The sequence below is a fragment of the Protopterus annectens genome, chromosome 5.part0, assembly GCF_019279795.1.
Source record: "Protopterus annectens isolate FY-2018-M chromosome 5.part0, PAN1.0, whole genome shotgun sequence".
Taxonomy (NCBI): Eukaryota; Metazoa; Chordata; order Ceratodontiformes; family Protopteridae; genus Protopterus; species Protopterus annectens.
Genome location: NC_056735.1, coordinates 1578879854 through 1578904996, shown reverse-complemented (window position 1 = coordinate 1578904996; position 25143 = coordinate 1578879854).

The following is a 25143-nucleotide window of genomic DNA, read 5'->3' as shown; positions in this document are numbered from 1 at the left end:
GATAGACCAATTAGTGTGGATAAGCAGCTGTTGGCCTGTGTGAGGAATACAACTGTCTGGGTGGGTGTGTCCTGCAATATAAATATAATGGCATGTGGCCTGTGATGCCGCCATACAGTGTGTGTATTGGTGTCAGAAAGTTGATATTTTGTTACAGACACATACTCCGAAACTGTACAGATTTACGCAGAATGTGCAGAGTTCTGCCTCATATGTTTGGTGTGTTCGACGTAACAACAGTAACATTTTGGCACTTTCATGATAACTGAAGACATGAAATAATGACAAACATGTGAGTAAAACACCAAATCCGACAGAAAAGCCATACTAATGCAAAACCTATTATTGTGTCAACTATCTACGTTTGTAAGAGCAACATGTCAATACTGCCCCTATGTGTCCTACTATCAGATAAGGCCTTGTCCAGCAACTTGCTCTAGGAGGTGGAGTGGTATGAACAGAAACAGATCCATGTGTGAGGAAACAGCAATATTGACTGCAAGATAGCGCAGAAGATATGAAATGCGCTGCAGTAGGACGTGCAGTACTGTCCACAGGTATGTGCTGACATGTCAAATGACACAGCAGTCTACATGAAGAACCTATAGGGCTGTCACCTTTACAAATGATGATAGTGGGACATACCCAGAGCCATGCTCACAGCACAAATAGACATACACACATCAAAACTAGGCCATGATACATGAAGCCTCCGGCGTGTACAGGTACAGTGAGAGTACAGCAAGGATAGATGTCTGCCAAGATATACAGCAAACGCCTGTAAGGGCGTGTAACACCACCCGTAACACGGACGTTGCATGGACAATGTTGGGAGTTGCAACATACCCCATTGGTATGTGAAAGCTATGCAAATATGCGATACATGAAACAGTCAGCTGTCCATGCAAGAGCAGAGTTATGGGCAGAAAATAGATTATATACGTATATATATATATATATATATATATATATATATATATAGAGAGAGAGAGATACAGACATACACACACACACACACACATGTGGCAGGGCTGGTAATTGAACCTACACATGACTACCCTATCACACTACAGCATGACGCATTTACAGAACACGCTACCGAGATTACTAAACACAGCAGACACACATGCATTCTACTAGGTGCGTGTCAACATCCGCAAAGACAAAGATGTCAGCAGGATACATCTGTGTTGCAAAGCATCTAAAAGCATAACCTGAGTCCCCAGGTGGACGGGAGCATGCACACACACACACACACACACACACACACACACACACACACACACACACATCTGGCAGGCCTGGGAATTGAACTTACACTTAACTATCCTATCACACTACAGCATGACGCATTTACAGAACGCGCTACCGAGACTACTGAACACAGCACTCCCAGAGGCATACTTCTAGGTGGGCGACATCATCCGCAAAGGCAAAGACGCCGATAGCAATGTATGTGTTGTGAGGCATCTAAAAGCATTACTGTGTCCCGAGGCAATTGGAAACACACACACACACTTGGAAGGGCCGGGAGTTGAACACACACCTACCTACTCTAACACACTACAGCATTACGCATTTACAGAATGCGCTACCGAGATTATTGAATACAGCATTCCCAGAGGCATACTTCTAGGTGGGTGACATCATCCGCAAAGGCAAAGATGCCGATAGGGAATGTATGTGTTGTGAGGCATCTAAAAGCATTATTGTGTCCCCAGGCAGCTGGAAACACACACACACACACACACACACACACACACTTGGAAGAGCTGGGATTTGAACACACACCTACCTACTCTAACACGCTACAGCATTACGCATTTACAGAACGCGCTACCAAAATTACTGAACACAGCACTCCCAGAGGCATACTTCTAGGTGGGTGACATCATCCGCAAAGGCAAAGACGCTGATAGGGAATGTATGTGTTGTGAGGCATCTAAAAGCATTACTGTGTCCCCAGGCAGCTGGAAGCACACACACACACACACACACACACACACACACACACATACTTGGAAGGGCCGGGAGTTGAATACACACCTACCTACTCTAACACACTACAGCATTACACATTTACAGAATGCGCTACTGAGATTACTGAACACACTACTCCCAGAGGCATACTTCTAGGTGGGTGACATCATCCGCAAAGACAAAGACGCCGATAGGGAATGTATGTGTTGTGAGGCATCTAAAAGCATTACTGTGTCCCCAGGCAGCTGAAAACACACACACACACTTGGAAGGGCCAGGAGTTGAACACACACCTACCTACTCTAGCACACTACAGCATTACGCATTTACAGAATGCGCTACCAAGATTACTGAACACAGCACTCCCAGAGGCATACTTCTAGGTGGGTGACATCATGCACAAAGGCAAAGACGCCGATAGGGAATGTATGTGTTGTGAGGCATCTAAAAGCTTTATTGTGTACCCAGGCAGCTGGAAACACACACACACACACATACACACAATTGGAAGGGCCGGGAGTTGAACACACACCTACCTACTCTAACACACTAGAGCATTACGCATTTACAGGACGCGCTACCAAGATTACTGAACACAGCACTCCCAGAGGCATACTTCTAGGTGGGTGACATCATCCACAAAGGCAAAGACGCCGATAGGGAATGTATGTGTTGTGAGGCATTCAAAAGCATTACTGTGTCCCCAGGCAGCTGGAAACACACACACACACACACACACACACACTTGAAAGGGCCGGGAGTTGAACACTCACCTACCTAACACACTACAGCATTACACATTTACAGAATGCGCTACCGAGATTACTGAACGCAACACTCCCAGAGGCATACTTCTAGGTGGGTGACATCATCCGCAAAGGCAAAGACGCCGATAGGGAATGTTTAGAGAGTGAGCGGTCTGAAAATATATTATCGTCCCAAGGTAGACGTACACAAACACGCCAGTGCTGTCAACGGGCCAGTTAAATATCTATGGAGCACAACAACACTGAATGGATACGGGATGCACCACAGACAGTACACCCTTCGAGAGAGCAAGTGTGTTCAATGTAGGCATCCATCGTGACATTGAAATTGGACATCTGGTGCCTGGACGACCACCATAGCTATACAGGATGTCAATGGCCATGTCCACACGCTTAGTATCACACGTCTGTTTGGAATGTCCTGTGTGTCCATCTACACAATGGTGTACTGGGCATGCTCACACACTTAGCTGTTGCAAATGGCCATCTTGCATGCACACGGAGTCTAATCATGGAGGGGCGCAGTGTGGAATGTACTGTGCGTCCATCTACACAATGGCGTACTGGGCATGCTCACACAGCTGTTGCAAAGGGCCATCTTGCATGCACACGGAGTCTAATCACGGAGGGGCGCAGTGTGGAATGTACTGTGCATCCATCTACACAACGGCGTACTGGGCATGCTCACACACTTAGCTGTTGCAAAGGGCAATCTTGCATGCAGATGGAGTATACATACAGAAGGGCACAGTAAGATATAACTGCCCTCATGCACAGGGCGGTCACACATGCAGTGACCTGTACACACACAGCTGCCATCACAGCTGTCACAGGTGCAGGTCACACACGTACACACTGCAGTGTACACTGTAGCTGTCAAGTCAGCACCATGTCGTTGGTGCAGCACTACACAGCCTTAAGGTCCAACAACACCATGTGACACATGACCACTGGGCTGTACAGCGGTGTACACCAGCTGTGCAGAGTACACATGTACCAACAGGGATCCAACAGGTGTTATGCATTGCAATGATACCAGTATACATGAACAGGTCGGCTCAAGACATACCATGGCCCTTACACAGCTGTGACACCTGACTGTTGCTGTACACCAATGAACACACGTCTGGGTATGTCATACATGTGATTGTGTGGATGTGTGCATGGACTGCACACACAACACATACATACATGGCCTTTGATGTACCTCGTGCATAACACTGGCCTAATCAATGCTACACACAAGAATTGAATGTGGGCCCATGTCTGTTGAATGCTCACACTACAGGGGGTAGCAGTGTTGACCGGGACACATACCCTTGTACTGGTCACCTGTGACACCCGTGATATCATACCGCAGTCCATGTGTTATGTATGTCAACACACATGTCCAACAATAGCAATGCATACAAACATGGCAACAGGAGACACATGTGACATCTGTACTGTGCATGCAGCAAACATGCATGTGCAGTGGCTGATGTCCGTAACATAGGTGCACCTACCTACGACATGCAGACGCAATGCAGACCCATCATTGACATCTGTATACGGTGACATACAAACAGCACGTATGTTGGGATGTGTGTACATAACGTGGTGAACCACCTGTCTAGATGTATGTGTGCAGGGGGGTGGCTCACAGTTGTGTCACACACCATCCTATCATGCCATGTGCTAACTGTACGCTATGTCGCTGTTACGTGATGATGCTGACATAATGCATACACAGCAGTCAGGTGTTAACAACTATATGTCATATGACACATGTAACACCTACAGCCAGAAACTTGTAGTCTATTGGCCATTTTGGGTCAATTCCTAGCTCTTTTCAACCCCCTGCTATAAAGCCCGCTTTAGCGCGCTTTTGCGTGATTTAGCATGGAGTTGCCCATAGAGCACCTTCGGGCAGCGCCGGTTAAACAAGGTTAAACTATTTCTGGCTCCGTAAAGTCTGCTCTTCAATTTTTCCCTTAGAATTTCTCTACTTGCAATCTAAACAGTCTATTCTCCATCTCAAAAGCTCAGCACTTGCTCCTAAAGCATTTTTTATATAGGTAAAGTACTTATATACTAAACAAAGTACTACATTAGCCTAGAATCCCCTTGAGTACCCATTTCCCTATAGGTCCCTTCTGACTCAGTTACACAGCAAACTTTTTAACTTTTTCTAGCATGTCGAAGGGTCAGTTGCTAGTGTCCTCTCCTGTTCAGCTGGTGAATCTGGGCATCTTGAGGCAATGTTACAATTGCCTCATGTACACAGACAACCCACTCCTTCTTCCACAAAACACAAATACATGTGAGAGATGCAACTATATAGCCAAACTGGAGGCTGAGCTCTCTCAACTCAGGACTGGCAAGACCAGACAGGAGGAGAAGGAAACCACGCACACCACAAACCCAGTTTCACATGGAACTATCACAACTGCAAAACAAACACATAAACACACAAAGACATACTCTGAGGCACTGATCAAAAATCTACCAAAACTACAGAGGCCTCCAAAGCAGACACCCAAGCAACTGCCACCTCAAGACATAAGACATGCAACACATAGTTCTCAAAGTCAGTGTGCTAAACAGTCACAACCCTTAAGGCCAAACACAATGCCAAACACACTTGTTATAGGTGACTCCATAGTCAGACACACTGACGTCCCACTCACCAGACTGAACAAGGAAAAGATCACAGTAAGCTGCCTGTCAGGCGCTAGAATCCGCCACATAACACAAGCACTCAGGTCACTCCACAGCAAGTACAAGTATGACTCAGTCATTGTCCATGCCGGTGTGAGCGACCTGAGACGATACCTCCCTGGACTACATGAAAGAGACATAGAGGAGCTCTCAGATTATGTAGCCCAGGCCGGTATGACCCTGACCCTGAGCAGTATCCTACCCTCACCAAGAATGATGCCACAATACAGAGACAAAATGATCAACTTTAATAATTGGCTTAATTACTGGTGTCATTCTAAGGGGATCAATGTCTGTCTGCCTGGGATGACATGCTTGACAAGCCATGCTGCCATGAGGGCGGCTTGCACCTGTCACCCTGGGCTTCCAGATATTGGCAAAGGCTCTTGCCACCCCATAGTGCCTTTTTAGGCAAGGCTCAAATGATAAACCTACTGCCCTAGAAAACAAAAATGGAGAAAAACTAAGGGTAATACTGCTCAATGCCAGAAGTCTAAACCTCAAGATGCACGCCCTCGAAGCCCTCCTCAGTATGGAGAACATCGATGTCTGTGCTGTGACTGAAACCTGGTTCAAGGCTCCTGAGAGCACCCCAGCCCTATCAGGTTATACCTCATATCATGCGTTCCGGCCCCAAAATCCGGACCGAACCACAAAAGGAGGGGGGAGTATCCATATTCATAAAGGTTACCCACACCTCCAGGTTAGTGGCAACGCACGAAGCATCGGAGACCATCCAGGTGCAATTAACCATAGGTAAAACTGCCCTACAGTTTGTAGCATGCTACAGACCACCGTCTCAAACTCAGGAAACCCACACAGCCTTCCTGAAGACACTGGAGAGTATGAATGTCTCTCCAAACACCATCATATTGGGTGACTTCAACTACCCAAACATAGACTGGGAACATTACTCAAGCCCCAACACCCTAGCCCAAAGGTTCCTGGAGTTCATAAACTCAAATGCTATGGAGCAACTAGTCACCATTCCCACAAGAGGAGAAAATATACTAGACCTGATCATCACAAACATGGGGACAAAATGCTCCACAGAAGTATATCCCTCATTGGTGAAATCAGACCATAAATTAATCTCACTGGAGATCCACATCCCGCACCCCAGCAAAAGACCACAGTGAAGACCTTCCCAAAAGCAACCTTCACACTTGTTAAGACCCGAGTGCTATCCTTCAAGCCCCCGGAGCCGGTGGAAACCACAACCCACGCTGCTGAAACCCTTACAAATGCCTTCTACAAGCACCTCCAGGAATGTATGGATCAAGCAATCCCTAATAAAATCAAGACCCTTTCCACCAAAGGCAGGCGCCCGGTCTGGTGGACCCCAGCCATAAACAAACTCTACAACAAGAGGAGAAAGCTACTACATGACAGAGCAAAATTCCTAAAAGGGAAGGCATCTCTGATCAATACTAGCAAAAAACTACGATCACTCATAAAATCATCCAAGGCCAACTTTGAGAGAAAAATCGCTAATGACACAAAAGACAATCATAAGGCCTTCTTTAGCTATATTAGAAACCTTGGTGGAAACTCCCAGATATGCTCAGAATTAGTCCAAAATGATAAAAAAAGTCACTGAACCCACAGATATTGCCAACATACTGGCAGATAGGTTCAGTGCAAATTTCTCCCCTCCCTCCCCCCCAAAAGGAGAAATATCTATCCCACCAGAGTCTTGCCTCCCAAACATCTCAGATGCCCAGGTGAGAGCTGCTCTCTCTAAAGCAAAAAACACAGCATCAATGGGACCGGACGGTGTCCCCGGCTGTGTGCTACACGAACTCAATGAGGAACTAAACCCACACATAAGGCTGCTGTTTAATCTTAGCCTTACTACAGGATCACTCCAAAGAATGGCGTACGGCAACTGTGGTCCCACTCCACAAAGGCGGTGCTTCTACGGACCCTGGAAATTACCGCCCCATAAGCTTGACGAGCCTTGTCTGCAAAGCTATGGAGAGGATCATAATGGAACTCATAAATAAAGACATTGGGGACCTACAGACACTGGATCCTACCCAATCTGGCTTTGTCAAGGGCAGATCCTGCCTCTTGAACTTGCTCGACTTTTTCGAAACAGTCACTAAGGCCATTGATGAGGGTAAGGCAGTTCACACAGCCTACCTTGACCTAGCAAAAGCGTTCGACACAATACCCCACTCGGGCATCATAGAAAAGCTCACCAGCTTAGATGTAAACCCATATGTCACAAGATGGGTTGCAAACTGGCTCAAGGACAGAACACATAGGGTTAGAGTTGCTGGTGCCATGTCAGACTCTAAGCGGTCACGAAGCGGTGTCCCACAGGGCTCAGTCCTGGGCCCCTCTTGTTCGGCATTTATTTTTCTGAAGTACAAGCAAACACAGGAGGGTTATGGCTGACAAAGTTTGCAGATGACTGCAAACTGGGCACCATAATTGACACTCCATCAGACACAGACATCCTCCAGAGAGGTCTCATAGAAATGGATAACTGGTGCCAGAGCCATGGCCTTAAGCTAAATGCCAAAAATGTATAGTCATACCCTTTGGGAAAAACAAGGTAACCCCTACTTACCACATAGGTGGTAATCCATTAAACAGGAAGAAGTTATCAGGGACCTGGGGACCCAAGTTGACAGTAACCTCTCTTTTGACACTCACATTGCCAAAGTGGTTAGGAAGACCTTCTACATTGCCCACCTGATCATGAAGGGATTCACATCCAGATCAGGAGAGGTCATTGTACCTCTGTACTCTTCACTTATCAGACCAATGATTGAGTACAACGCCCATTCGAATGTACCTTACCCGACACCTGCAGCAGTTGGAAAGACCCCAAAAGTTCCTCACCAAAAGGATAAAAGGGCTCAAACATATGTCATATGATGCCCGACTGAAGAAACTCCAGCTCTATTCAGTCGCATACCGTCTGCACAGAGGTGATCTGTGCCTGACATACAAGGCCATGTCCAACCCAGAATTAATGGACATGCTCCACCTCAAAAAATCGAAATCCACCAGAGCCATGAGAGCAAGAGACTTAAACCTCAACACGGATATAAATAGGACGTGCTGGAGGGACAGATTCATCACCCAGAGACTCCCTACACTATGGAACAGAATCCCAGTCCATGTGAGGCAGAGCCCCTCACTGACTCTGTTCAAGAGAAATCTTGACGAGTGGATGGGAGATCGTAGGTTTACCCCGGGAATCATCTCTGTGTCACTGCTGGACAGAGGCACAGCAAACTAATGGATATAGTATTCTCATCCTAAGGGGTGGTGAAAGCCACACACACTCTTGCTGGGCTTATAAATTACCTAGGGCAGATAGCCTAGTATGAACCTATGAACCTATGAACCTATGAACCTCTCATGTGTATATAGCAGCACATTTGCCAGATATAGCGTTGGTACACATAATGCAATCAATACCGCTGCATGTCCATCAAACGTGTCATCATATGGCTGGTGTATCATTCACAGCACTGCCATGTGTGTCCGAATGTGTGACCTGGGATGCCACATATCGTGGGGAATATGTCCCAGTTGCTACACATCCCTGTACACCATTGCAGAGAACTGTACATACGTCAGTGTGGGAAGCATGACGTTCGCCGGTGAGGTGCATCACACACATTGGCTGTCCGTATGCACATGTGTGGTCACCACAATGTGTGTGTGTCTGTATGTATGGCTGGTGCTTGGTATGAGTGTGTATGCTAATATACGGTGGGAAATTATCACTGGCCCCACGTGTTGACTAACCCGTAATGGTGATGCATTGCACAACCCTGTTGATGCCATAGGTCCCAGCCATACTGGCTACCTGTGCATGTCCCTTCTCTGTGACACGTTGTGTGGGTGCATAGTACTGTGAGGGTGATGACCACAAAGGCAAGGGTCCCCAGCTGCACACTATGGGGTGGGCATTATAGTTGTGTACACCCCGTAACTGCGGCCATGTTCACGTACTGTTACAGGGTCCTACTGCTGCACAGTGTGGCCTCCAGTTACCAAGTGACACCTCACATCATCATTGGCCAGGCCGCTGTGTACAACCCCTGCACTATGTCACCAAACCTGTAATTTGTACTGCTATGTATGTCACATCTCTGTCCAGTGTAGCCTGTGGCACTGACCACATGCGTCAGGTGCAGTATATGTGCGGACATCTGTGTCATGTTTGTGTGTCCAACAGTCAGGATGAAGGTACATGTAGCATGCTGATATTGCCAGACGTGCCTGTGTGTACTCCACAGTTACATGTGGGGGACTGCAAACACTGCTACCTGTAGGCACATGCAAGTACACCATAGGAGGGAACCAGGGTATCACAACCAACATGGTGGTACAGATGTAACCGAGACACATACCGTGAACACATCACAATGCATGCTGCACCTTCACTACATGGTGTGACTGGTGCATGTCGACAGTACACAACCTATGTCACATACACAATTCAGTATTCACACACAACCACTGCAACATACACATCCCTCACTATGCATACACAGGTATTACATACACCTCTCACTATGCTGTTCACCCTGTGCATCAGAATATTTGTGCATAACCATGCACCGATGGTGTGGATGACAGGGATGCGGCACAGGCTTCATCATATGCACAGGGTGATACATTTGCCAGGGGCATAGGCTGCACACAACCACTGCAACATGCACATCCCTCACTATGCATACACAGGTATTACATACACCTCTCACTATGCTGTTCACCCTGTGCATCTGAATATTTGTGCATAACCCTGCCCCGATGGTGTGGATGACAGGGATGCGGCACAGGCTTTATCATATGCACAGGGTGATATGTTTGCCAGGGGCATAGGCTGCACACAACCACTGCAACATACACATCCTTCACTATGCATACACAGGTATTACATACACCTCTCACTATGCTGTTCACCCTGTGCATCAGAATATTTGTGCATAACCCTGCACCGATGGTGTGGATGACAGGGATGCGGCACAGGCTTCATCATATGCACAGGGTGATATGTTTGCCAGGGGAATAGGCTGCACCAATGGATAACATCATGTGTGTGCATAAGAGCCAGGGAGTTGATTGGACATGTCTGTGCAGAATGCATGTGGATGTTGTGGAGCCCTACAGTTGTGTTTGCTGTGTGCATGTATGTATGTACACAGTTCTGCCATTTGTGATGCCTACACGGGGTATAATTGACAGCCCCAGATTGTACAGTGCAGGTTGTACAGCTCACTGTGTCCGTCCATGGCCACGTGACCTGTGCCTGCCTGGGGTTGCACGGGCACTACCAGGTGGAGGTACAGAGTGGCTACTGTCCGACGACACATGTCCGCTGGAAACGTGTCCCCGCTGAGACCATCCAGGGCCATGTTCATGTGGCCTGCTGTGTCCTGGTGTTGACAGCGCAGCAGCAGCTGCACTGCTACTGCTACCGGCACTATGGGAGCGGGCATGTGAGGTGGCACACTCACGTCGACCTACACTAGGTGGTGTTGCTGGCCTACATCCACATGGTCTACGCCTCACTCCTATCAGGTGTTCCAGCACAGACAGCTCCCGCTCGTGGACTGCCATGCCTCGGTCAAGGATTCCGACCATTTCACCTAGTCGCCTATCCAGAACATTAGCAATCTGCTGTTGAGCATTTGCCAATGCCTGGATGTTGTCATTTATGGTATGGATAGCAGCCCTCGGCAGCCTCTGCCCTTCTCTGGTCTGCCGTTCAGCATGTGCCTGTGCCGCCATTACAGTCTGGAACATGCGTCTGGTGATACCAGCTGCTGCGCTCTGTCCTGCAGGTGCATGTCTGCCAGAGGTCCTCCTACGAGCAGCACCGGCCACATGCCTGTGTGGCACATCTGCAGTCATTACACTGACACCATGGTGTGTAGACACACCTTCTGTAGCCACCACACGTTCCTGTTCCACGCCAACAGACGCTGACTGTCCTTCTTCTATGGCCACCGGTGATGCGGTATGTGTTGGCAGCAGAACTGTGTGCGGGGAAGAGGGGGACATAGCTGGGATGGTAACCATTGGCACAGATTCAGCCCCTGACAACCCTGCCTGTAACTCATGCATATGTTCATCACCGCTAGTATCTGTGGGGACACTAACATCAGATGGACCGCAGGAGGGTAACACACCTACATCACCTGTGAATGCAAAGAAATACTGTAAAGTACAATAGACACAGACACACACACACACAGACACACACAGACACACACACAGACACACACAGACACACTCACAGACACACACACAGACACACACAGACACACACAGACACACAGACACACCATGCATGTGATTTGTCAGATGGCATGCAGCATGGCTGCGATAGAGCAGAGGGCATGCAGCTCAGACATTAATAGTGTTAGTAAGCATACCTCCCTGGGGTGCACACTACAGCAAGCAGGTGTCATATCAGTAGCCATGCAGTTCACACAATCATGGTAGTATGCATGCATCCCCGTGATACACCATGTGGCCCAGAACAGGATAACAGTACACATGGCTGATGTGACCTTGACATGTAATTTGCTGACATGTGCATTAACATGCATACATGTTTGACACAATGGTGTCCTGACACTTGTACAGCATCATAATGGGCTTCACATTGCAGTGTTGTGTGTATGCCCTACAGATAGAATGCATGTTTAGCAAATGTGCATGAGCACGGGAGGGTAGTGTGAGCCGTCTACATTACTATACAGTGTGAAGTACAGACACTGTGCCATTGCATGGCAACATGAGGCATGTATGTTGCTGTAGAATGCATAATATGTACACATTGCATAGCCATAACTGCAACACAGTTGTGATGTTCGACAGATCGTATATGGTAGACTTCAGTGACACCTCCAGTAGCTGTGCACAGGCTTTTAGGTTGTCCACTGTACCACATCAACTGTGTAATTGGTCAACTAAGGCTATAATTGGACCATGTGTGGACAATGTGCAACAGGGTGTATACACATCCCATGTACTGTGTGGCTACATGTCTCTGGCCATCCCCCATGGCCATGTGTGCACATGTGGTGGCCAATTGTGTGTGATGGGCATCTTCTCCACATGTCTGTGTGGTCCCATATGACATACACCCATACATGTCAGATATGTCACATTCCACAGGTCTATGCAGACAATGGGTTGTAGGTTTGGTATGTGGGGTATAGGCCATGTGATAGTGTGACAATATTGCAGACAGAACACTACATGTCTGGGACATGTGAGGTGGCACATCACAATGTGTGCACCCGATGCAGGGGCATATGACACAATGGTGACACTTGTGGGCTGCCCATATCACAGCTCACTGTGTGGTACTGTGTTCGTACCACACATGTTGTTCCAATGCATACTACATATGCCTCCATTGTAGAACACCTCCATCGTTGTATGCGCAGCTGACCACACATGTCGCAATGACAAGTACTGTGGTTTCAAGTCTGTGTATCATTACGTGTGAATATATTGCACATGGGTGGCGTGTGTGAATGCATGGTGGTGCGACCTGCATATCATGACTGGAACAAACATCAGGTGTGCAAGTGTTAACTGGCCACATGGCAAATAGATCTACACTGTAATATGCCTGATACTGATGACAGTCTCACCTGCAACGGACCCATGTCTGTGCGGCATGCCAGAGGTACCTGTATAGTGGTGACACACCAGTATGAACATTATCCATGACTGTATGACAACCACAGATTGCACTGTGCATGTGCACACATTCACCTGTGTAATAGCATATAGTATGCACATGTGTGCATACACAACGTAGCATACTGTAGTATGCAGCATGTGTGTCCACATACCTGGCATATGTTGTTACTTTACATTATGTACAGTGACACATGGGATATAATAGCCATATGTGCATTACTGACTTACCAGGCAACTCCAGGCTCATTGGTTGGGAGACACCCACCTCCACGATGGCAGCTAGTGTTTCTGGATGCTGTTCCCTGGGTGTCCCCAGACTGGCCAGTAGCTCCTCGGTGTGTGTGAGTGGGGGCTGGGTTGGTGGCCCACCACCTGTTCCACCTTGTTCCCTGGCAATTGCAGTGGCACGCTATTTTGCATGTCGTATCAGGTCCATGCAGTGTCTGTGCACCTGCTGGTAGGTGCAGTTATGGCCACCCACATCGTTCACCCTCCTGCGTAGAACCTGCCACAGGTCATCCCACTGCCGGGCATGCTGTGGCACATGGCTGAACAACAAGTCATAGTTGTCATGTAGCTGTGGGATGAGGACATCATCCTCCTGGCGGGTGTATGCTGGGAGGCGTGTACGGGGCATTATCTGTAAAACATAATGATGGTGACAGATCACAGTTTCAGAGATGTACAGAGATACTGCTGCACATACATTTCTATGACATCTACTGCATCTGCACAGTTATCTTTGCAAAGCACCATGACACTGACACGACTGACGTGTTTGTGTCACACATGTCACACCCATTATGCATTGGATATCATCACCATATATGTGTGTCACCTCATTACAGTGTTCATACTCCATGTAAATGCTGTCTTGCTGTGGGTATGTCTATTTGCCTGCTCTTGTGTTCTTACCTATCTGCACATGCCTCGATATGTCCACGGTACTACTGTTGACCTGGATGCTGTGTATATATCACATATCAACACAGACACAGACGGAATGGACTTGAGCAGTGACAATGCACAACTACGCATGGACACCTGTATATGCATGTGTTTTGCCATATACATCTACACAGCACTGTACAACTGTTCAACATCCTGACACGGATCGCCTGTATTACACATGTGATAGACATGGGACAATGGATAGTCAGACAACATTCGCAGGGATGGTCATCAACCATAGCATGTGCAGGCACCGTTTTCATGCTGTTACAGATGGGCATTGTGCCACAGCAAGCTGCATCAGTGCCACATTACTGATCCAGTCAGTTGATAGTACATCTACCATGCGGCCATCACACCATGTATGAATGGGATGACATCTGCAGCTTTGATGGACAGGGTTGCATGGTATGGCGGGAGTATGTCACATATATGGCACAGGGATCTTTCCAGCCTGTGGCGATCCTAGTATTAGGACGGTGGCTGTCCATGACATATGTCATATAGATCAGGATATGGACATGTAGCATGTCCATCATCATGGTGTAGCAAATGTCCTTCTGCAAGGTAGACGGCACGCTGCATAGTAGAGGTGTGGATTGTGAAGGCTGTTATCACACATCCATGCATAGCCATTACCCCTTACAGATGGTATGTGATCCAATATTGGTCACCACAGTGCTGTATATGCCTGGCCACTGATCTCCATGCTCATGGATGGCACCCTGACATGACATGGGTACCTCAGATGACTACCTAAGGGGTCTGGAGACGTCACGATGTCGGGGGTGCACTGCACAGCACCATCCCTTACACAGTGTCCATAATGTTGACCACAGCCTAGGTAACAGTTTATGGGTACAGGGATGTTCACCTAGCAGTGACACTGCTGGTATCATCCATCAGACTGTGCACAGATGTCACACACCTCACACACACAGCCCATTCTGTATGTTGTTCACAACACTGACACAGCTAAACTGATAGGTCATGGCCATTCACAGCCTTACATACACAGATTCTAACATTTGTGTGTGTGGTATGGGCTACAATGAGGGTGGGGTACAACACATTAACCCTGTTCTACTGTATCTGGCACAGATGTGCTGTGCACATGTCACTCTTGCACCTTTTGTAGTTGTGGGTCTGTCAACAGGCCACTGGTAGAACTCACCTGTGACATGCAAAGTTATTTGTAATCAAATATCCATGCTATCTTGTACATCTGTACTGCTAACATCCACAGTGCTAATGGTTCATGGACATGCACACCATACTCAGCAGGGTTATAGTGCAGTGCCACCCTAAATGACTGTCATCACCACTTGTGGGTTGATATTATCCAACACCCTATCTGTATTGTATGGTCATGCTAGGCACTTGTTCAGAACATGTGAGCATGTCATGAGCTAATGATTACTATAGCACCCATTCCACACCATTTCCCACAGGTACACTGGCTGTCCTACACTTCCCAGCTTGCTTAAGGTACGACAGCTGTTGTACACATGTAACGCACATATCCTGTGGGACATGGTTGTATATGCAGGCATGTCCAACTGTCACGTACCAGTGCTACTGCCTGTCTATATGAGGGATATGTCGTACATGTGGCAATAGAGCAATTGTCTCGTGTACACATTCAATGCTCACTTCCCAACATACGGCACTACAGCCTGTGGGGGATGCATGTCTGCAGCCGTGCTGGGCCCATAGCTCTCAGGTGTACCTCATTACGGGAGCATGCCTCATTTGGGGTTCTAAAAGGTGCATGTTCCTCAAGGTTCCACATTGGAAGGGTCTGTCACACATTCATTGTTGTACATAGTTTACCTGCTAGCCATGGCTAGATAGATGAGAATCAAATTAATTCATTGGAATATCTGTTTTATACGTAAGACTAGTCTATTTTAGCCATCATATGCCCTTCCTAGTTGACGCTGTTAGTAAGCCAGTTGTAAGTGTTCCATGTTTCGCCCATTTGTCACACTGTATGAGGGCTAATGTTCCTCATTTTGGGGACAGGAGGCTGACAGCTATGGCTGGGGGTAATGCTGCCGCCAACCCTGACTGCACCTGACAGTCATTTGGGGATGTGTAACATACGCAACACACCCCACCCATCACATAGTCTCACATAATCTACACCACTGGCCACACCTATGAGGACAACCTGTGCAGAACGTCTCCATACTCACTGTAGGCACCAGAGGTAGCCCCCATCATGGAAGACAACATCAGCAACTTATAGCCCACAGACTCATGTGTGCCCACCACATACAGCCAATAGTGTGTTATAACATTCACAACACACCAGTCATAGCTGACTCTGTAGGGTATCACACTGCAGTTCCACACAGCAGGCTACAAAAGGCGTTAGTCGCTTACATCTTGCTGTCGGGTAACTGCTTCTGCAACATAACCTATGCACCCATGCCACACCTCACCAGGTACGATATGTCTGTCATTCAGCATGTTATTGTGACTGCACTGTGATGCCACTTCACAGACTACGTGTGCAGGGACATGCAATAGCTCACCAGTCTTATAGCCCTGAGGGTGTGGGCCTAGCCCTGGGGAGCATTTTGCATTCGTCCAGGCACGATACCACTGTACAATGACCGACTGTGTCACTTCAACAGTTGCCTATGCTCCTATTGTCATTCCACAGGCATGTGGTATCTGTCCGCTATGACTGTCCTGGTCAAACACAATGCTGTGGCACAGATGACTTGCACCTGTCAGCCCTGGGAGTACAGCTCACATGCTAGGCTCTTGCTGCTGCTATACTGCCTGTCCTGCACAGTTTCCAATAACTGTCACCGGCAGGGCGGTAACTGGCATGCGCAACATGGGGTCATGTGACACAGTGCTTGCATCTGCCCCTGTGACGCATGCTGGCAAGGCACACCTTATAATGCATCACTCCAACATCTCTGCAGTGATTGGGGCCTGCCTGTGGGCTCTGCAGAGCACACCTGCAATGACAGGTTATAGACGGACCATACCTTCCAGGCACATATCTGGACTGGCACACCCACAGCTGAGGGGTTCCCATATCCCACTATGTTTTGCACACATCCTGGCAAGTTGCTTAGCACAATGCATCAGAGGTGCTCCACGTGCAACTAACTGTGTCCGGGACCGCTATACACATTGTAACAAGCGACAAAGTCAACATCATACCCCACGGGTAACATACCTTCTATGGTGGTATAGTGGACAGTGGGCCTCAGCTACTACTGATGTGTGACTGACACTACCCGACACTTCACTGGGATAGCCACTCATGTACCGACACATCCATGAGTCATACCCTCCACTCTGCTGGATCAACACATACACACCACCTCCATGACCTACATTACCCTTGGCATGAACACTAACACCATGTGACTGGTGTTACACACCTGGGGTTATCCCCTCATTGGTGGATTCCGAATATATGCTAATCTACCTTGTTAGCCACATCCTGGAAACACACCCATCACAGCATACACAGTACATGTGTACTACTACACCTATGACAGACATCTGCTGACAGCGGTTGTTAACATCATGACACCCGTGCAGATGGACAATGCACATACAAATGCTGACACATACCCCAGTGCACTTAATTAGCATGTACACAACTGCATGGATCATGCTATTCCATACAGAGCCATGATGGTACACACCAGATAACAGATGCCACTCTGGTGGTCATGTTCCACGGACATATGATGTACAACAACAGGTGTAGGCTGTTGCACAGTGGTGTACATTCCCATGTGTAGGGTGGCTCACTGGTCAGCCGTGGTGGGGCCACAGGGTCCCTCATCACATACTCCAAGACTAGCTACGTAAACATCACTGCCACACATTCCGGGGTGCACCACCAGGCACTATGGTGGTATGTCAGTATTCGATGGCAACACCCACATCTGCTGTCACATACAACAGTCACTCAGGAACATTGCAGACCCAGGTATTGTTGGCAATATGCTGGAGGATGGATTCAATGCTGACAGTACACCCTCTCACTCACTACAGGGCCGCAATCCATACATGAACATTGTGGTGTCCCTGTGGTCACACCTACACAGTACTGACCTACACTCTATGTGTCCTGGGACAATGGCCCCATGTCACCTTCCAACGTCCCAGGCTGTGATGTCCACCAACCTCTGAATTACTTGTCTCCCCACTAGGCCACCATATTCAGTAATAGCCTTGTTTCAGACATTGTAAACCCTGAATGGCACACAGCAGCATTTATCACACTACACACAAGTGGCACCGCATTGCACGAGTGGGACTATAGTCCTACACACCTGACTGGACTGTTCTGCATGGCTATGGGGCACATCGTCAAGGACGTCATTCTCAGAGACATTGTTGGTCTCCTGTCCTCTGCTGCCACCCGGGTTAGACTTGCTAAGGCCAGAGCATGGCCCCTACACATGGTGGACTCCTTTCATACAGTTACCAGGGCAGTTGCTGATGGTACGGGAGTCCACACATCCTACATTGTCCTCTCATTGCCTTTCAGCACCATTCCCCATTCTGGTATTGACAACATACACATCCACCTGCACATCGTACCCTGTGTCTCAGAATGTTATGCTATGTGGCTCATGGACAGGACACACAGTGAGGCCAGCATACCATAGTACCTACTACATGTCAGGTACTTTGGCATACCATGGTCCTCAGTCATAGGGCCCCTCATGTTAAGTAGATGCTTCCCTGCGGAGCAGTAGCTTTAGAACCCCTACATACCAAGCACCATGATTGCTCCACCAGCTGATACTGACTCCAACCATACGGGTGTCGCTGTGACAGATACATAATATGACTATCATGGCATCAAGCTGCATGACACAAGGTGCATGCACATCACCTTTGCATTACACCATTCACCCACTGACTATCACAGGGATGGTAGTCCCCTACATACATATCACATTGTACATGTTTGCAGTACACACATATGTCGCACCCACTCCTGTGGTTACCGTATTGCCACTGTGGCATGGATATCCTCCTACGTGGACACATCTATCTGTACTGGGTGTGTAACTGGTACATAGGCACCCATTGTACCTCTGAACTCAAGACATCTACACACATTCAAGGGTACACCACCCCATTTAGGGTGTACCTTACACAACAGCTACAACTTTACTGAGCTCCGACAGTGTAAATATGCAGCTGCACTACGGACACCACTTCTGTACACATTTGCATACTACATACTCAGGGGTGACCTCTGCTGATCAGACAGGGCCCATGTCCACAACATTATTGATGGATATACTCCTCATACGCAACATAAGCAGAGGCCACTGTGAACAACATGCTCATGGATATGTGCACACACACCACAATGAGTGGGATGTGCTTCTGGATAACATTCCCAAACAGGACACTCACCATGCTGTGGAACATAAGTCCTCTGTACATCACGCATGGACACTCAGTAGCACTGTTCATGTGATACCTCCCTTGGTGGTTGGGAGACATATGTAGGCCTGGGATCACTGCAGTGGCTGTACTGTGCAGTGGTGCAGGTGACACCTGGCTCTGCTCTTCACAGGACACTACCCTGGAGAGGTGCCACTAGTGTGAACACTGTAGTTGTGCTTACACATGGACTTGACAGACTGCATAGTACCCCACTATGCACCTGTGCAGCTATTACATGTCCTTTGTGTATGGTTACTTGGTAGCCCTTCCATTTAGAATAGCTATCATGCTGTTACTATGTCCCATACCTACAGGCCATATGTATCCTGTTATTGTACATACCAATAGACGATACCTGTGGTATGCATGATATGCCTGTTATGCTGTGTAGAATATCTGTCATATCTACCTATAATACTATACATTACACATATTTCACATAGTATTCCATAATGCAAAGCATACTTGCTCAGTGGGACCACCTTACATATGTCATTAACGTTATTTACCCATACACATGCGTGCTGTGACAGTATATCAACATATACTATCCCCTGTTATGGCACATCCTTGTTGTACATACCCTACAACTGGCGGCGGGTTGTATGGCATTATTCTGTTTAATGGCCTCATGTAGCATCCCTTCTGGTGTCTGTGCTGTGTACCTTGTGTCCAACTGCTGGACGCACAGATTCTACAAACGTTAGTATGCTCAGCAAGACATCACTACATCAATACCTTTCCCCACTTTATGCATTGCGGACAAGTTTAATTAATGCAAACCAGGCTATACATACAGTAAAACTAATTAATACAGATCATGCTATACATAACCTTACATATCGGGCGTTCTACATACCTTGTTGTCGTTACGGCATTTCGTTTCTATCTCTCTCACAGTGTTTCAACTGTTTTTCGGTATGAGCATATGGTTTGAATGTCTTTCAAGTCATCCTTATATACGTCGATACCTGAAACATGTGGATTCTTCCCGCCAATTGGTGTTCCTGAGTGACTAATTACTTGCATATCAGCTGTGCAACTACTCCATTCGCCAGTTACGCGGCAACAGTGGGGTATAATTGGATTCTCCACTTGGGCATTGCCTATTTGCCCTACCTTCGGGGAGACGGTCTGTATTGTGTTTTGTTATGAGTAACTGCAACTGCTATGCATGGCGACAAGTATAGTTTGGATTCATGTCCCCTGTGGATTGTGTGTGACAGTTAGAGTATTTGGTTCAACATGTGGGTGTACCTGTCATCCCGACATCTGTTAACGGAGTATTGCAATCAATACCTGTAACATGGCTGTTTTTTCCATTATACAACGCCTGCAATTTTGCATGTCGCCTTTAATTGTGTCTCTCACACGGTATGTTGAGGGTTCTGCAGATGTAATTGACTGACTGGATGTTTGTGCTGCTATTACAGTCTGTATTGCTTTAGTTTCTAGTGTGGGGAATGTCGGTGGTTGTACGTAACATATACGGTTTGTGGGCCTTGCATTTCTACATAATACGTATATATGTGTGTGGGCTCCGTCCCTGATTAGAGAGCTAACAGTTAGTAGACTTATGTTACGGGATTGTACATTGGGCCATTGTTAATTGGTTTCTATATCATCTGCAGGTGAGCTTGCTACTTGTATACCTCCGTAATTGCAGCGATATATCAGGGGATATGTGTAGGTGACAGCTATCCCTTGTATTTCTGTCCCAGATATTTGCAGTCATTGTGGTTGTGTTGTTAAAGGAGCCTGTTTGCCATGGGTTGCCACCTTATCATATGGTCATTGTTGGACATTTGCGGGACACAAAGAAGTGTTTACAGGCCAACACGTAGCCATGGTCAGTACACAGGTAGCACATACTTTTATCCTCACTACATACCTATTGTTGTGACTTTGGATACTTATCATATTGCATGTAACATTTAAGTTTCTTACATACAGGCATAACTATTAAATACGACTGTTACATTATATATGGGACATATTTATGTCCTACCATCTCGGACATTTGCCCTTTGTACTGTTTTATGTCAGGACACACCTGCCCAGGGTGGGGATGTCCCTCCTACTGTGGTACAGGTAGTAACCATATGCCCATGGCTAGCTATACCCACACCTACCATACTGGTCTGCCTCTGACTTGGCACCAACATACACATGTTGCGGACACACACACACATTACAGTCACACAGAAACGCACACGGCACCCTCAACGCACACTTACATAGACTACGGCACTCACAGACACAGTTGAACACAGTACCTACATGGACCGCGACACCGTCAGCGGTGACTAACCATTCCTTCATATCATCATACTATTACTCGCGGATGTACTGTTCCGGTACTGTGTTCTATCGGTCTTTCAGCCTCGTGGTTACACATGTCGGTATGTTACACATTCCATGGTTGGCGGTATCCTATTTATTTGTACCTCCAAGATGTTATGAATGTTGTTGAACTATCATATTTGCAGATATCGCTGAATCCATCTATATCACCATATATCCCTCTATTGCCCTTTCTGTCTGTATTATATATATGCATATGTGTATATATATATATATATATATATATATATATATATATATATATATATATATATATATATATCTGGCAGGAACGTGACAGGCACACAGCACCACCATATGCTGTAAGACTCATGTACTGTTCAGGTGTTGGCATTCCGTGTTGCACTGGCTGTTGTGTTTACAATGTTTGAGGGCTGCCTGTGTAGGAGTCACACATTGGGCCACCTATACATTACAATTTACAGGTGGTCATGTTTGTGTGCCATCCATTTTACTGTGTGTGCAGGTGGAGAGGTGTCAGTCCGTAGGGGCCTACACGGTCAGTGTATGTGCTATATGTTCCCTCTTTGCCAAGGCATAGGCATATTGGGCATGCCTCCGTCTGCCTACTGGGGCTGGCACAGTGTGTTCATGGTCTGAATCCCTCTGTGCCTGTACTGGCCTTGGCAATTGTGGTGGGCTATGAGGGCCTTCACCATTTTGTCCCTGCTGCAGCCGCTTCCGCTGGATCATATTATGTAGCATGGCACATACTATGACGATGTGGGCACACATGCCTGGAGAGTACTGCAAGGCTCCACCAGATGTATCCAAGCACCGGAACCGTGATTTCAGCATCCCGAACACATGCTCTATGATGATTCTGGTTTGTGCGTGTGCCTCATGATGGCGTTCTTGCATGGGTGTTTGTGCATTTCTGATGGCAGTCATCATCCACGGCTCCAGTGCATAGCCAGCATCCCCCACGAGATGGCCATGTGGGATGTCCCCCCTGACAAATATCTGATACAGCTGTGAGGCATGCCAGATATGGGAGTCATGGTAGCTTCCAGGGCTGCCAGCACACACATCCATGATAATGCCCTGGGCATTGCACACGACCTGGCAGTTGATGGAGTGGAATCCCTTGTGGTTTATGTAGCGCATACCCTGCTCACCGGGTGGTGACTTGATTTGTATGTGCGTGCAGTCTATCGCACCCAGTACCTCCGGGTATTGTGCCACACGGTGGAAGTGGCGCATATTGCTGGCCAACTCCTCCTGAGTTCTGGGGAAGTATATCTGCTCATTGGCATGTGGCAACATGGCATCCAGGAACTGGTGTAGTACCCTGGATGCTGATGCCTGTGAGATACCTATTATATCTCCAGTTGGCCTTTAAAAGGTACCTGTGGCCAGTATTCGCAGGCTTACACATACCTTCGTGTCCACTGGTATGGGTTCCCCTCTGTTGTTTCTGGTTCTCAGGCGTGGCTGGCACAGCTCCACTATTTGCTGTAAGATGTCCCTGTCCACCCTGTAATGCTCTACTATCTCCAGGTCATGTAGCCCCTGGTAGGTTACCCTTGGTCAGAACACTCTCCTTCTCCTCCAAGGCCTGCGGTGGTTGTCGGCATCATCCTCCACAACACCGTCAGTCTCTAACACATACTGATGAATCACAGCTATGGCAGCTCCCAACATGTACATTTTAAAAGTTCTCCGTGTGTTTACACCTATGGTGCGGTGTTTGGGAATACACAGGTGTGTGTTGGGTTCTTACACACTTTATACTATTGTGCTGTGAACACCGATGATGTCATAGGGTGTGTATATACGTTCGTAGCTACAGGTTATGTTATGTGTTTTACTGCCGGAACTACTATTGTGGTGCCTTTGGTGTTGAATTACATTTGCCTGCCGTGGATTACCTCTTGACCTTCCCTTTACATTTCTGCACGTTGCACCTACTATTTTCTGGCGTGCATCCTGCAGCCTACTTTCATTTGTGCTTTCCTGGTCCTGGCGTATCTTGCGTTATGTGTGCTACTGCCGGTCTGCTGTCGGTTTGCTTTGCTCTGCTGTGTCAGGTCTCCTATCTTTGCAATCCAATACCTCCCCTCCTTTCTTTGCATTCACATGCCTCCCCTATCCTGTTTTGCAGGTTTCTGCAAGCGGACTTGTCAGCTGCCGTCGATTGGCCTTCGTGGGTGATTGGTGTTGATTGCTCATTAGTACTCCAATTACCCTACTTCCGCATCTCCTTTTCTTACCCTGACCTTCCTGTTTCTGATATTGTTTGCGGCGCGTGCATCCGATTACTGGGCATGTTTTCATCCTCGTACACATGCGCTTTTGGCCACCATGTGTGCTCTCAGCTAAATGATTCCTCCCCACCCCTATCCTGCAGCTTTGCTTAGCAACGGACAGGCCAGATTTGCAATGCTCCAATGTGCTTAGTGCTACAGTGGCACAGCCCTCTGCTGATGTCATGTATCTCCTCTGAGCCACTCCTCGGTGTTATACCGCTGCGCCGTATGGTACAACCTTCCTCCGGTGGGACATTTGCGATTTAGTATTATCTGCCTCATTTGTATGGCATTGACTACTAATTCATAGTTACCGTGCTGAACACATCACAAGCCCTTAGCAACCCTTGCACCTTGGTTGTGGTGTTCCATGCCTACCATTGTGTGTTATACTGTAAACCTGATTTCTATTACGTTGCGATTTTATGACATTTTTATATTATTTCTTTATGTTACAGCTTCCGCACACATGCCCTGCGGTTCTGCTGTGTGTTACTGTGGACATGACATTAAATGTTGTTATTTATGTGTTGTGCAACTTTTCTTATGCCATTGGCTGTGTATTTCGCCATTGGCATATGTTCACGTTGTGATACCTGGGTCTGGCCCTCTTCCATAGCTCCGATGTTATGTTTGGGAAAATGTAAACCGTGTTTTTTGGTTTACATTTCTGTGGGCTTACGCTACGCCTGCACCACTTCATGAATCGCTATATGCCTTCATTTGCATGGTGCAACACTGCACATGCGTTGATTTGCATACCTACACCAGGGGCTGCGCAGATCTGGTGTACGCCGGTAGTGCACATGGAATTAGATCGTACCTGAATCGCTCGGCGGCCATATTTGGCGTTATAACGCATACGCTATGCGTCCACCTGGCGCAAGCTTCATGAATCCCGGGGTAAATCTTCTTTGTGTAAATAGTAGAACCAAAATGAAAATTAACCAAATCCAGTGCCTAAGTATTCAATCTGATGCCAATCC